This window comes from Patagioenas fasciata, chromosome 1, assembly GCF_037038585.1.
Source record: "Patagioenas fasciata isolate bPatFas1 chromosome 1, bPatFas1.hap1, whole genome shotgun sequence".
NCBI classification, from domain to species: Eukaryota; Metazoa; Chordata; class Aves; order Columbiformes; family Columbidae; genus Patagioenas; species Patagioenas fasciata.
This window is the reverse complement of record NC_092520.1, coordinates 181,668,836-181,682,576: the sequence shown is the minus strand read 5'-3', so window position 1 is coordinate 181,682,576 and position 13,741 is coordinate 181,668,836.

The following is a 13,741-nucleotide window of genomic DNA, read 5'->3' as shown; positions in this document are numbered from 1 at the left end:
CATGGGTAAACTATGAGTAATTGAGAGTATCACGCAGTATTCCCAACCAACACTGAGAGCTCCTTAGCTTTTTTATTTTTATCATGTAGAGACTTCAAGTTCAATTGTGCTGCAGGCTGTACAAAGGAAAAAACACTGCTATGTAGTGAATTCAGAAGTGGTAATGAAAAACACATTGCTAATAACACCAAGTAACTAATAAAGCCAGCTCCTTGGCTTTTATTAGGAACCTTTCATAATGAGAGCATATAGAGCTACCTTCGAGTGGACTGTAAGAGCTGATATTCCCTCCCTGCAAAGATCATCAGGAGGCATAAGGCCATCACTTTTAATTATTTCTGAGAGTGGTTTCAGGGCAGCTGTGACTACCTAGACAACTGGCAGCATCCTAATTAACCACAATTTCACCACAAAACTATTTTGATCTTTAATGAGGATGACTCTGTATTAGAGTACAGAAATGAGTCTCAAATTCAGTTGATAATTTGTTGTTCTGGACCATATTTAGGTTCCTAACTGTTTAAATGGGAAATTAAAGAACTAAATAGGTGCTAGGATTTTTAAATGCTTTATTGTGTCTAGACTTGACTCCTATGAGTTTTGATGCAAAACTCAGCAGTGCTCAGTAATTTACATTAGATTTTTTTTCCTGGATTTGAGCTAGCTGTGTAAAGTGATATGAATAGCTCAGGAGACACTTTACAAACTAGCATAATAAGGAAGAAGTGTGCCTGTATCAATGGCATCACATTCTAGTTTCAATCCAGACAGCTTGATGCCATAATTCTAACAGGACCTCAATGACTGTTTAACTCAAGAGTGGCAAGACCAGAAATATGTTATTTAAAGTAAGAACAGAACAAGTGCTCATCTAAGCCTGTATTACATCTCTGATGTCTGCTGGCAGCATATGATTAGAGAAAAAGCAAAAAATCAGTACAAGCATAAAATGACACTTCCATGTGTAGAACTTCCTTTCGACACCTGCAAATTCAACAAAGGCTTATATTTCATTATTTGTGATTTAATCTGATCGGAACTTTTTTCCCAAAGGAATTTTTTTTAACAAAAAATCTCCACTCAGCTATTAAGTAATATTCTCTTTATTTTAACTTAATCTGTGAAATGATCCATTTTTCTTCATTCTTAGAGTTTTCTAAATTTTGACAGATGGGAACTATCACCACCTTCTAAGAGATTTTTGTGGAGAGTCTCTGGCTGTGTGCTGTGAACAAGCCAGGGCTTGATGCGGCTGTGCTACACGGAAGGATTTCCCTGAGACACCAGAGACAAAAGGAAAGTAAACAGAAGCTGCTCTGCCCTCGACCCAGGCTGCAGGAGGGGCGTTGCCGCTGCGCATGAAGAGTCTGTGAACAGTGCCCTGCAGCCAATCACCACAGTGGGGGGGGATGAGTGACTGTGAGTGTAACCAATTGTAGCCTGCACTTGCCGCATGGCCTTTTGGTATGGAGTATATAAGGCTTGGAAAAACGTGGTCTCGGGGACATTGATATTCAGTGTTGTTTAAGAGTTCATTAAAGAGTACGGATGGTAAATTCACATTGAATTAGACTCCTTACTCTCGCCCGGCCCGCCCGTTCGATCAAAGAGCTTATGCCGGCGTCTGGATTCGTCGAATTTGCTACCACTACAATTGGTAGCAGAGGATGGTTCGTTAGCAAAGCACAACGCTTCGGATCTACAAATGGTAGCAGAAGGATGGATCGTTAGCAAAGCATAACGCTCCGGATCGAAATTACTGCGGTAAGCAGCGTTCATAAAAAACGGAGCCAAGCCGGGGTGTGGGATAGTGTGCTTAGTCCGATATCAAAAGACGGGCACCTGTCGAGCTGGCCACTCGCATCCTACGTTAAGACCGCGCTGATAAGATAATGGATATTGAAACAGCCGCGGCACTGCTGACGACTATTCTCTCTAAGAGAGGTATTGAATCGTCACAGGAAAAGCTAATCACATTGATTTTTTTAGCTCAGAAGTGGGGACACTTTGGAGAAGTTCCACTTTTGTTTTCCCCAACAGAATGGAGATCAGTGGGGGACACTATGTGGGACAAAACTATCAGAGGGGAAGAAGAGAAAGAAATTAAATCTGTGAGAGAATTGTGGAAAACCGTATTAGAATCATTAGAAGTTATGAAATCGGAACAACGTGCCGCCCTAAGAGCCGCGGAGGCGCTTGTCCCAGAACAAACCTGGACTGATAAAACTTGTCCAAAAGAAAAGAGGGGCCTGTGGGCTACTCTGTGGGGTCTGCCTGCCGTTCGGGGTGGTCGCGGGGTCCCGGCTCAGCCAATACTTTCACAATCCGATCTGCAACGCGGATTAGAAACTGCGCGGCTCGTAAACAAAGAACCGGAAGTTTCCCCCTCCGAGTCTCTGGGGCAATGTGCCAAGAAGGCGGAAGTGCAACTAGTCGACTGTCCGGATGTGGGAGGCCCTGAGTGCCGCCCTCCTCCTACCGCTCCGCCTCTGCCCTGCCCCGAGCCGGACGCCCCCCCTCCCTCCGAGAAAAGCGTGGAGGCCGGGCCGGCGCTGTCGCCGGGGCCGGGGCCGCCTCAAACTTTGCCTCCGCAAGCACCCGCGGAAGTTTTTTGTGACCCTCCTCCTACATCATTGGGCTCACCCCAAGCAGTAGAGCAGTTACTGCAAGTCATTACCAACAAGCTTGAACAACTTAACTTAAGAGTGTCAAATGTAGAGAAAAATAAGGAACAAATTGAGTTTCAAAAACCAGCTTGCCCTTCACAAACAATGCAATCAAAGGTGCCTATAGACTCTACTGACCAGCCGCAGCCCCGACGTAGCAGATGGTCAGGGGTCATCAAAGATGCCATTCTAGAAGGTGATTGGTCTCCAGCAAAATTAGCCCTACCGGTAATTCAAAATATGAACACTCAGACAGCGGTATGGGAACCACACGATTGGAAAATTTCGCAACAAGCAAAACAAACAATCACAAACTATGGTATACGTTCAGAAGCTACCGGACACAAAGAACATCTCCGAACCTGTATCCCAATCAGCGACCAACTGTGAACCAGGCTTCTTTCACCTCAACAAGCCAAGCACCGCAGGAAGCCTCGGAGTTGATGTGGAGACAGCAGTAGATATAACATTGACCAATACTGCAATTCATAGAATACCAACTAATGCTAAAGGACCTTTATTTAGACAAGATAGTCTCATTGGAGGCCTATTGATTGGCCGTTCTTCTGCTAGTATCAAAGGTCTTATAGTAATACCAGGTACAATTGATGCAGATTTCACAGGAACTGTTCAAATCCTGGCCTACACTCTGCATCCGCCAATTTTTATTCCTTCTGGGAGTAGAATAGCTCAGGTAGTAGCGCTGGAAAACTGCCTACCAATGCTTCCAGGAGTTCCTCCAGCATCCTCAACACAAAGGCATGATAAAGGATTTGGATCGACAGGTCCTGCAGTTTGCTTCACCTCATCAATGACTCAGCGTCCCATGTTACGTGTGCAACTATTTCAGTCTGATTCTACTGTTGTTGTAGAGGTAAATGCAATGCTTGATACTGGAGCTGATGTCTCCATCATTAGTCAATTCAAATGGCCATGAAATTGGAAACTTCAAAAATCAATCTCTTCCACTGTAGCTGGAGTAGGGGGTCAAACTACTCCAAATATAAGTGTTGATCCCATTTCCATTAGTTTCCCTGAAGGTCAATGTGTTACCCTTAGGGTGTATGTAATGGAATTGCCAAGCAGCCTTGAGGCGCTTATTGGCCGTGATGTCTTGGGGCAACTTGGTGCTGTGTTAACTACTTCGCCTTTTCCTTAGTGGTCACTGGAAAGCAGTTGCCCAACCCTCCATTGACCTGGTTAACAGATAGCCCAGTTTGGGTTGACCAGTGGCCATTAACAGAAGAGCGACTGCAAAAGGCACGTGAATTAGTAGAAGAGCAATTAGTTGCAGGCCATATCAAGCCTTCTACTAGTCCATGGAATACCCCAATTTTTGTAATACCAAAAAAGAGTGGAAAGTGGCGATTATTACATGACTTGCGAAAGGTAAATGATCAAATGCAAGCCATGGGTGCTTTACAGCCTGGATTACCATCACCTGTAATGTTACCAGAAAATTGGCATATTCTAATTATAGATTTAAAGGATTGTTTCTTTACCATTCCTTTACATGAGCAAGATACACAGCGTTTTGCATTTACACTGCCTTCAGTAAACAAAGTGGAACCAGCTAAAAGGTATGAGTGGGTAGTGCTACCGCAAGGTATGAAAAATTCTCCTACACTGTGCCAAATGTATGTTGCATGGGCACTTCAACCTATTCGTGCATCATGGAAACAAACAATCATTTATCATTATATGGATGATATTCTGTTCTGTCAACAAGCTGAGTTCACAGAAAGTTCCATAGTCCAAATTACGATCAAACTCAAAGAAAAGGGGTTGGTCATAGCTCCAGAGAAAGTTCAAAAGTCTGCACCTTGGAAATACCTTGGTTGGTCCATTTGTGATGCACAGATTCGTCCACAAAAAATTGAATTACATACTGATTTACAAACATTAAATGATGTCCAAAAATTGTTAGGGGACATACAATGGATTAGAAATTGCGTAGGCATTACTAACAATGATATAGCACCTCTTACTTCACTTCTAAAAGGAGGTGATCCAGCTAAGAAAATAAGCTTAGAGTCCGTGCATCTCAAATGTCTTTCTGATATTACACAAAAAGTACAGACAAATTGGTCTAGCCGAAGACTTTCTGATCGACCAATTTCCCTCCTTATTAGCAATCTAGAACATCCGTGTGCAATCATCTGCCAGTGGCAAAACAAAAACGGGGAATTCCCCATAGATGTTGCTACAGATTCTTCCTTTTGTGCCACTGTCAGATTGATTTACGATTATTAGAGTGGATTTTTCTCAGTGTCCAACCAAAATTCAGTATTCAAACGAGACCAGAAGCAATTGGAGAATTGATTCGAAAAGGAAGATCTCGAATATTAGAAATTAGCGGTCAGGAACCAGATGACATCAGTATTCCGATAAATGGAGTCGATTTAGAATGGTGGCTGAGACATTCGATGCCTATACAGAATGCATTATTAGGATTTATAGGCAAGGTACATTCACGACAACCGAAAGGTAAACTATGGCAATTCCTTAGAACATATCAGTGGTTAGAGAGAAGCAAAGTAAAAGCAAAACCTGTTGAAGGCCTTACAGTATATACAGATGCAGGAAAACGAAGACACCAGGCAGCATGTGTCTGGCAAGAGAATAGTCAATGGAAACAGCATTTAATTGAAGGTTCAAAAGAGGATTCATTGCAGACTTTAGAGCTCACGGCAGTAATATGGGCCTTAAATAATTGGCTGAAATCTGCTTTAAATGTTGTCACAGATTCTTTGTATGTAGCAGGTGTAATACCCAGAATGGAAAATGCCCTGTTAAGACAATCGAATAATCCTCGATTAGGAAAATTGTTTGTACAATTGAGAGCTATTTTAAATCAAAGAAAAGAACCCTGTTGTGTGATTCACATCCGCAGTCATCAATGGAATCTTGGTCTAGGTGAAGGAAATCAAATTGCAGATAGTTTAGTAAGTTCAGTACAGCACATGCCTCCAACAGATAAATTCCAACAAGCGAGACAAAGTCATGAGAGCTTTCATCAGAATGCCAGAGGTCTCCAAAGACAATTCGATTTAACTTTAAATGAAGCAAGAAGTATTGTACAGGCATGTCCTCAGTGTGGAAGCCAGATGTTAGGTATAGGAATCGGTGTCAATCCTCGAGGTTTAAAAGCCTTAGAAGTATGGCAAATGGATGTGACACATGTGCCAGAATTCGGAAGACTTAAATATGTGCATGTCACAATTGATACTTTTTCAAAAATGATATGGGCTACTGCTTTACCAGGAGAAAAAGCACTACATGTATGTAAACATCTTACAGCTTGTTTTGCTGTAATGGGTGTCCCAGAAAAGATTAAGACAGACAATGGCCCTGCCTATGTTAGCCAGAAAGTTAGAACTTTTCTAATGAAATGGGGAGTGAAACACGTTACAGGTATACCTCATTCCCCAACAGGCCAAGGAATCATCGAGAGAGCACATCAAATGATTAAAGGGTATTTGAGCAAACAGAAGCAGGAAGAGTTAGATTGTCAACAGCGTTTAGCAAAGGTGTTGTTTACCTTGAATTATTTATGTCTAACTGGAGATCATGAGGAGCCTCCTGTGATCATTCATCATTATCAGATCAGACTAGGAAGGAAAAACACTTTACCGGAATTCATGGTGAGATATCGTGATCCCACCACTGGATTGTGGAAGGGACCAGTACCTGTTATTTTTAAATGGTAGAGGGTATATGTGTCTCTCCACAGATCAAGGTCCATTGTGGGTTCCAAGCCGAGCAGTAAAGCCGGAGTTGAAACAAACTCAACCAAGTCAACTCCCTGCAGCAGAACCTTCGGAGGTCACAGAGTGAGGTGTAACCTTTGCATTGATTTAGCTGTGACATGTATGCGTACTATAGTTATATAAGTAGATCTTTAAACACCACTACCTCTTGAGTAAGTTTATCAACACCCAGCACATCGTTTGTTATAAGTTGAGTATCTTTAAACCAAAGTTCTTGGAATTTGTTTAATCAATCCATTGCGATATTTAAACGGCAATGGAATACCTCAGGTTTATTGCAAAGTGCACTGTTTACATTGATTGTTATTGTTATTTATATGTTATGTATAAGTTGTTTTTTATCACATATCAAAAAAGGATTAGAACACACAGCTAATCAATCCTGGCTTGTCCAAAAAGAAAAAAAAAAAAAAGGAGGAATTGTGGAGAGTCTCTGGCTGTGTGCTGTGAACAAGCCAGGGCTTGATGCGGCTGTGCTACACGGAAGGATTTCCCTGAGACACCAGAGACAAAAGGAAAGTAAACAGAAGCTGCTCTGCCCTCGACCCAGGCTGCAGGAGGGGCGTTGCCGCTGCGCATGAAGAGTCTGTGAACAGTGCCCTGCAGCCAATCACCACAGTGGGGGGGGATGAGTGACTGTGAGTGTAACCAATTGTAGCCTGCACTTGCCGCATGGCCTTTTGGTATGGAGTATATAAGGCTTGGAAAAACGTGGTCTCGGGGACATTGATATTCAGTGTTGTTTAAGAGTTCATTAAAGAGTACGGATGGTAAATTCACATTGAATTAGACTCCTTACTCTCGCCCGGCCCGCCCGTTCGATCAAAGAGCTTATGCCGGCGTCTGGATTCGTCGAATTTGCTACCACTACAGATTTTCTGTTGAAAAGAGGTCAAATCATTGCTTTGATTTGCTTTCTCTTTTCTTTCTTCATTTTTGTATCAGATGACATGATAAAAGACATGCATACATCAAAGTCTCCAAAATCTAAAATAAAAAATAAATCCCCCATGAATAAAAAAATGTCAACTTTTCCATTTGCAACAATATATATATATATACACATCTTTTTTTTTTGAAGGCCAGCTATAATACACTGGAATGTGATGAACAAGGCAGAACTGACAACAGTTGATGAAGATGCTGAATGTTAAGGGTATGAATGGAACAGCTAAACCAAGCAGACTCCAGGACATGGAGGTTGCTCTCTCCTGGCCCCTGCAGCCCAACTGGGCATGGTCTTAGAGCCTGAGGGTCTCTTCATCACAGTCCCAGGAATGCAGCTGTTGTTGCTGTGCCAATGTGCAGATCCAGTCAGCAGCGGGGCCAAGTGAGTGTCCCCGACACACTCACACAAACATGCACGCTGATGCAGCCAACCATGTAGACTGGCACTGACTTTAGCAGCATGAACATGCAACACTATGAAAACTCAAAAACAGAAGTGCAGCGAGCCACGTCCCATTCACCCCCTTCAGCTGATCAGGATTGGAATTTGTTAATGAAAACAAGCCCCACCATATTCTCTCCAGATTCACAAACATAACCATAGTGATGGATGCCTTGAACATCAGCACAATCTGTAATTCCGTATTAAAGCGCCTGTTCAAACCCTGGGCCCACTGTATGTGGGTCTCTCCCTGCTCACCAGCTAGGCCAGTTTGATGCTCACTTGCAGACCCATGTGTGTCACATAAGCATCTCACAGGCAGTCCCACCATTATAGATCCCTCAATATCAGCATGTACCCTCCCACTGCTTAAAGTCTATGCACAGACCTCAGGTGCACTTGCCTACCACTTACTCAGAACTTCGGTCTTTACAGACGCAGGGCACCTACTCATGAGCTAGTCCAGCTTCAAGTTAGTGAATTACACATGCATACCATGGAATTCAATGCAGGTATTCATCCACAGTTCACTAGGGAAAATGGAAACACATTGTCTCTGGTTACTGGCAACCAGCCCTGCTCTGCATGTTGATCCGTCTGGTTGCTGGTACCTGGAGCTATGGGCACTGTGACCTCTTCTCTAGTTGCTGGCACTTAGACCACAGTAATCACACATAGAAGAGAGACTGAATTCTACAGGAAAAAAAAAGTAGGATTTAGCAGCAAGATAGGACAGGCTCTAGTAATTAGTTGTTTCTATTCCTTTCTTTCCTCCATTTTCTGATGTTTGCTCCTCTGTGATCTACCCTGATGTTTTCCTTTCCCTGCCTTTGGTGCTTCCCCTAAACATCTCATACAAGATTTACATAACCTCCCAAGTTCCTCCTGATATCTTAAAAACCTCGTGATTATCACCTTGACCCACTACTTCCAGTGACAAAGTTCAATCTGACCCTCCACAGGGCTATGCCTGAGCAGGTCCTTCAATGGCCCCTCAGGCAGCAACCAAAGAATTTTGATCTTTGTTACAGTCTCAAATACCACCTGCTCATTACTGTCTGTGTGTTTGTGTGCTTAATCTTTCACTTCCTGTGTTATCTGTTATTTCTTTTATATAAATACACAAATAGTCTGTAAACAGGAAACCCAATGAATCCTACATTCTTTCAATCCATTTGCCGTTACATGGAGGAACTAAAAATTTTGAATTCTCAAGTCCTCATGTCCCCTGCCCATGAGTAAACATGTTTGAATCAATAGATTCTTCTAAAATAAATGAAAAATGCATTAACTGGCTAGTAATGAAGGTTTTACTTGAACTGGGTGTCTCTGTGAGACTATCTATGAATTTAAATTATCTCTGATAATTACTACAATGATTTAGCAGAGTATCACATTGAGTTTTAGGTAGTGTGTTACCAGTTATATATTTGACAGTTGCAAAACCCCGATATTCAAACCAACTGTTATAGATAAACAATAAAATATTTTAACTATCATGCTGCTCATCAAAGAACTGATGAGCAAAATTCAAACAGCGTACAATTCAGAATGGTTAGACTGCTCTGCATATGGCTAATGGAAAAATGTGAGCATATAAGTTTTGTGAACTCTGTGTATCTTCAATCCAAAGAAAACTGATTCCCTTTGTTGAACATTCTAATCTTATTTTTTTCTACCCATTGATTAATGATAAAGAGTAGTATTAAGAAAACGAGAAGATTCCTGATGCAGAAATTGAGGTTTGTAAAAGACACATTTCAAAATGCACATCTTTATGAGTAATGCATTCTCAATTTTTCATTTACTTTACTATTAGATATACAAATCCCATAAAAAATTAAAGCTCTCAGATATGCCAACTAATCCCCTCTCCCTTACTTGATATAATGGAATGAGAATTTAAAATTCAGAGGATTATGAACAAATCCTGATCCTGAAGACATCAATGTTGTTCCAGCTGACTTCAGTGGAAGATTCACATGTGCATCAAAGGGAAGGATACAGCTCTTATCATTCAAATATTCCTGTTAAAACTCACTTTTTAGTAATGACTTCTTTCTACATTTCATGTACTTTCAATTTTCCAGGAAACTTGAGCATAAACAGGATTTAAATCATTCAGTTGCAACTCTACTTCTCTCTCTCTATGAATGCATAATAGGATTCATAACAATTATGAGATTTCTCACTAAACTAATGAATTCAAGAAAAGTACAAGCTACAGAAGCTTACCTGTCTACACCAGTGCCTTCTATGAATGAACAGCAGCTCAGTGTTAGCTGGATTAAGGCAGAGATTACGTCTAAACATGCAGGACTCAATTTTAGTCAGATCTCTCAAGAGTAAGCAGAGTGTCCTGCTAATGTTTGACAAAATTGACAAGTTCCAAAAGCCATCCATAAATGAGTGAAAGCCCGTATCATTTTGTCTCTTTGATGACTTGTTGCATTGTTGGCATTGTGCGTAACCACACACATACACACTAGACTGAAGTTTGATAGAGAGACAGAAGTGACATAGAATCAACAAATGTTTAAAAAAAACCCCAAAATTAGATTTTAGTCTCCAACATCTGAAATTCACTTCACCTTTCCTTTAAGTGTCTTATAGGGGTGGGATTTGGTATCTAAATTTAGGTGTCTACAATGTAGTTATCTATAAGTATATAAGGTATCTCAGTTCCCATGATTGTCTCTGGAGTCCTGTCATGTTCAAAACAACAAGCAGACACTTCAGAACTACTCATCTCATCATAAAATGAACATGAAAGATGTAATTCAGTTTTCTCAACATAAGTAGTTAGCATTACTGAAGATTTGATACTCATAGCTGGTCATAGGAAAACCTCTCTAGACTCCACAGTCTGTATTTTCAATGTTTTAGATCCGGTCACCCACCCTGGGACATAAGACCTCACCCCCAGCTGCCATTTCACGGAAGTATGCATCTCTGGCAAATCTATGCACCAGGGTGTCTTACATGGCACTAAACTTCTACATCCTGACAAACAACTATGCCTTCTATCTCCATGAAATACGCTGGAGTTGCAATGACTAACTCAAGTTAAGACAATACAGACATCAACATCATGGAGTCTGAATCTCCTCCTGAATGTCATTTTAAATGCTGAGTTCAACCATATAATCACAGATACCTAGTATGATTTAAAACTCCCTATAGGATATCTTGGTCCCATCTGCCAGCTCTTGAGGGCATGGATGTTCTCAGGTCATGCCTGTGGTATCTGAGGCATCTCCAGTGGCAACACATGCTGTACACATTTAAGTGAAAGTTGGTCATTCGCACTCTATCTGTAGTCAAAGGTGAATGATACACATCTGTCCTATCTCAGACTTGTGTTTTAGGAAAAGACAAATTTGCATCTGGAAGTGCTCATGGCTTTTTCTTAATCACACAGGAAGCCTGGACAACTAACTTACTAACTTTTAGATGGCTAGCAAGCAGTTTGTGAATCTGAATGTAGACATCTAGCATCATTCCAGACATGCTAAATGGTCTGAGATGTGTACAGAGCTGGTAAGAATGGAGATATGAGACACGCACTCCCTTCTTGCAGAGGCATCTGCAGACCAGGTGGGATATCCCCGGGGTGTCCAAAAATGACATTCAGTGTATATGTTTATTCATCTGAACAGATCCACTGATACTAAGTTGAGTATGACACTAAAAGGATCTAGAAAGCATTCCGGTTTTGGTTTGATTTTTGATTACAAACAAAAAAGCAAGCTGCTCTGACAACCAAACCTGAGCATCTGTGAGACACTTGCTTCCAAATTTTTAAGTATCTTAAGAAGACTGAGTTAGAAATTGGGTAAAGAGCTTGTAGTTAATGTGATTTTCCTATAATTAACATTTTAGCAATTTCTTCCGCATTCTAGAAGACATTAACTGAATTTCATCTTACTGCAGCTGAAAATTGTAGTTTCTTTCTTACTATCTTGAACAACTTATAAATGCTACAAAGCAATTCACTTCCAAATGTGCCATATACATGTTTTTTAATATAATACATAATTACTACATAAAACACCTGACAGCAATATTTAAGTATCAAAAATTGTTATAATGAGTCAGGAAGAGCAACACTTCCATACAAAATGTAGTATTTTTTAACTAATGGCAACAGAACTATTATGATGCACTAAGTGGAATTAATGAGTGAAATCTATTGCTTCATAGAATTTCATGTGTATCTTTACTTTGCATGGGTCATTAGTAGTCTTAGTTAAGCAGTGTCCTTCAATGTGTATTAATAATGTTTCCTGGGACCATGCAAAAGATAATTTATAAATACGCCTGCAAGGAGTAAGGCACCATAATTAAATCATTATAATTGACATGGATATCAGATTATTTTGAATAACTGATCTGGATAACTCACATTCTGAGATTTACAGATGGGTATGTTTAAGGGCAATTCAGTCCCCCCTGCACAGGTAGGTCACCTTTATTTTGCTTTATATCTAGTTACCTTGTTCATTAAGTAAACTAAATTGATTAAGGATCTACATGGAATTTAAAATGGGATAATACAAGTTTTGATTTCTGTCATATTGTGTAGTACAGGAGGGTTACAGACAATCCCAGAGATGAAGTTAGCACCCCTGAGCAAAACTCTTTCTCAGCTGCGCAGTCTGAGAGATGAATCAGTACTGCAGCTGCATTTTCTGCTCCTCTAGGCTGATGTTTGTGCAGAGAAGAGGGAAAAAGGGAAAGGGAAGAAGACACAGCACTGAGGACAACATGCCGCCTGCCGATGTCATCGATAAACCCACTGTCCCATATGGTCCCAATCCCATAGGCTGGAAGACAGAGAGCAAAGGGTGCACCCAGTCTTGCTTTGCAAGAGCTTTAGGGAGGACTGAACTAGCCTTGAGCTCCCAGTAACTTTCCCAGGCAAAATCACAGTCAAAACTTGAATTAAAAAATTGATTCTAATGTCTCTTCTGTTGTCTAAACTGCTTCTTTACTGTAACTTCCTCACTCTTCTTCCCCTCAATTCTTCCCTTTAAATTGTATCACATATGATCCTTTGCCTCTCAGATTTCACACTGGTCTCGGAAGTATCCCTGTCTTCCTGTTATTTGGAAAAAACCCACTGACTATCACTTTACTGCTAAATGAAGTTTTCTCCATTCCTGAAGGCAAGTGGTATGGCAGATATGGCAAATCATACATTTAAACCCTGTCCCACCTCAGCGCAGGACTGTTGGGTTTGAATTGCTGGTTGGGGGAAGAGTTTTGGCATGGACTGTCCCCTGAGATGGACCGCAGCCTTGTCTGGAAGTGAGTTCATCGGCCTGGGGCAACCGTACCAAGTATGTTCAAATAATTTATCAGTATGGAAAGCAGGACATTGGCACTCCAATGCATGGTTTAACCCTAGACATAACTAATTAATTTGCAATAAAAAATTGTCAGGAATCTGTAAATGATAGCATAGAAATTGTTGCTATTATTCCATTTCATACAAAAGCTAACTATATTTTATATTGAGATTTATTATCTCCAGTATAACCAGTACTTTATTTTTTCTATTTATTTTCCTTTTTAACTATTTTAGTTATTAATTTAATTTTTATCTATTTAAACCTGAATACTGGTAAGAGTACAAAAAAGATTCTGTGATATTCAAGAAGATTTTACAAAAACTCATTGCAACGATTATCCTTGTAATTTCAACTACTTGCTTAATCTGTGAAACAGGAATGCTTATATCACAAGCTCTGTTAATAACCCCCTGTGTCTCTTCCCTTGCTAAAATATGTTTCATGGCTGTTTCAGTGATGGAAAATATAAGAAATATGCAGTACCTGTGTTACAATTAATGATGGAAATGTTTAGCTTACAGGGTATAATTAAAATTCTGAGTATCAAAAATATTTGCTTTT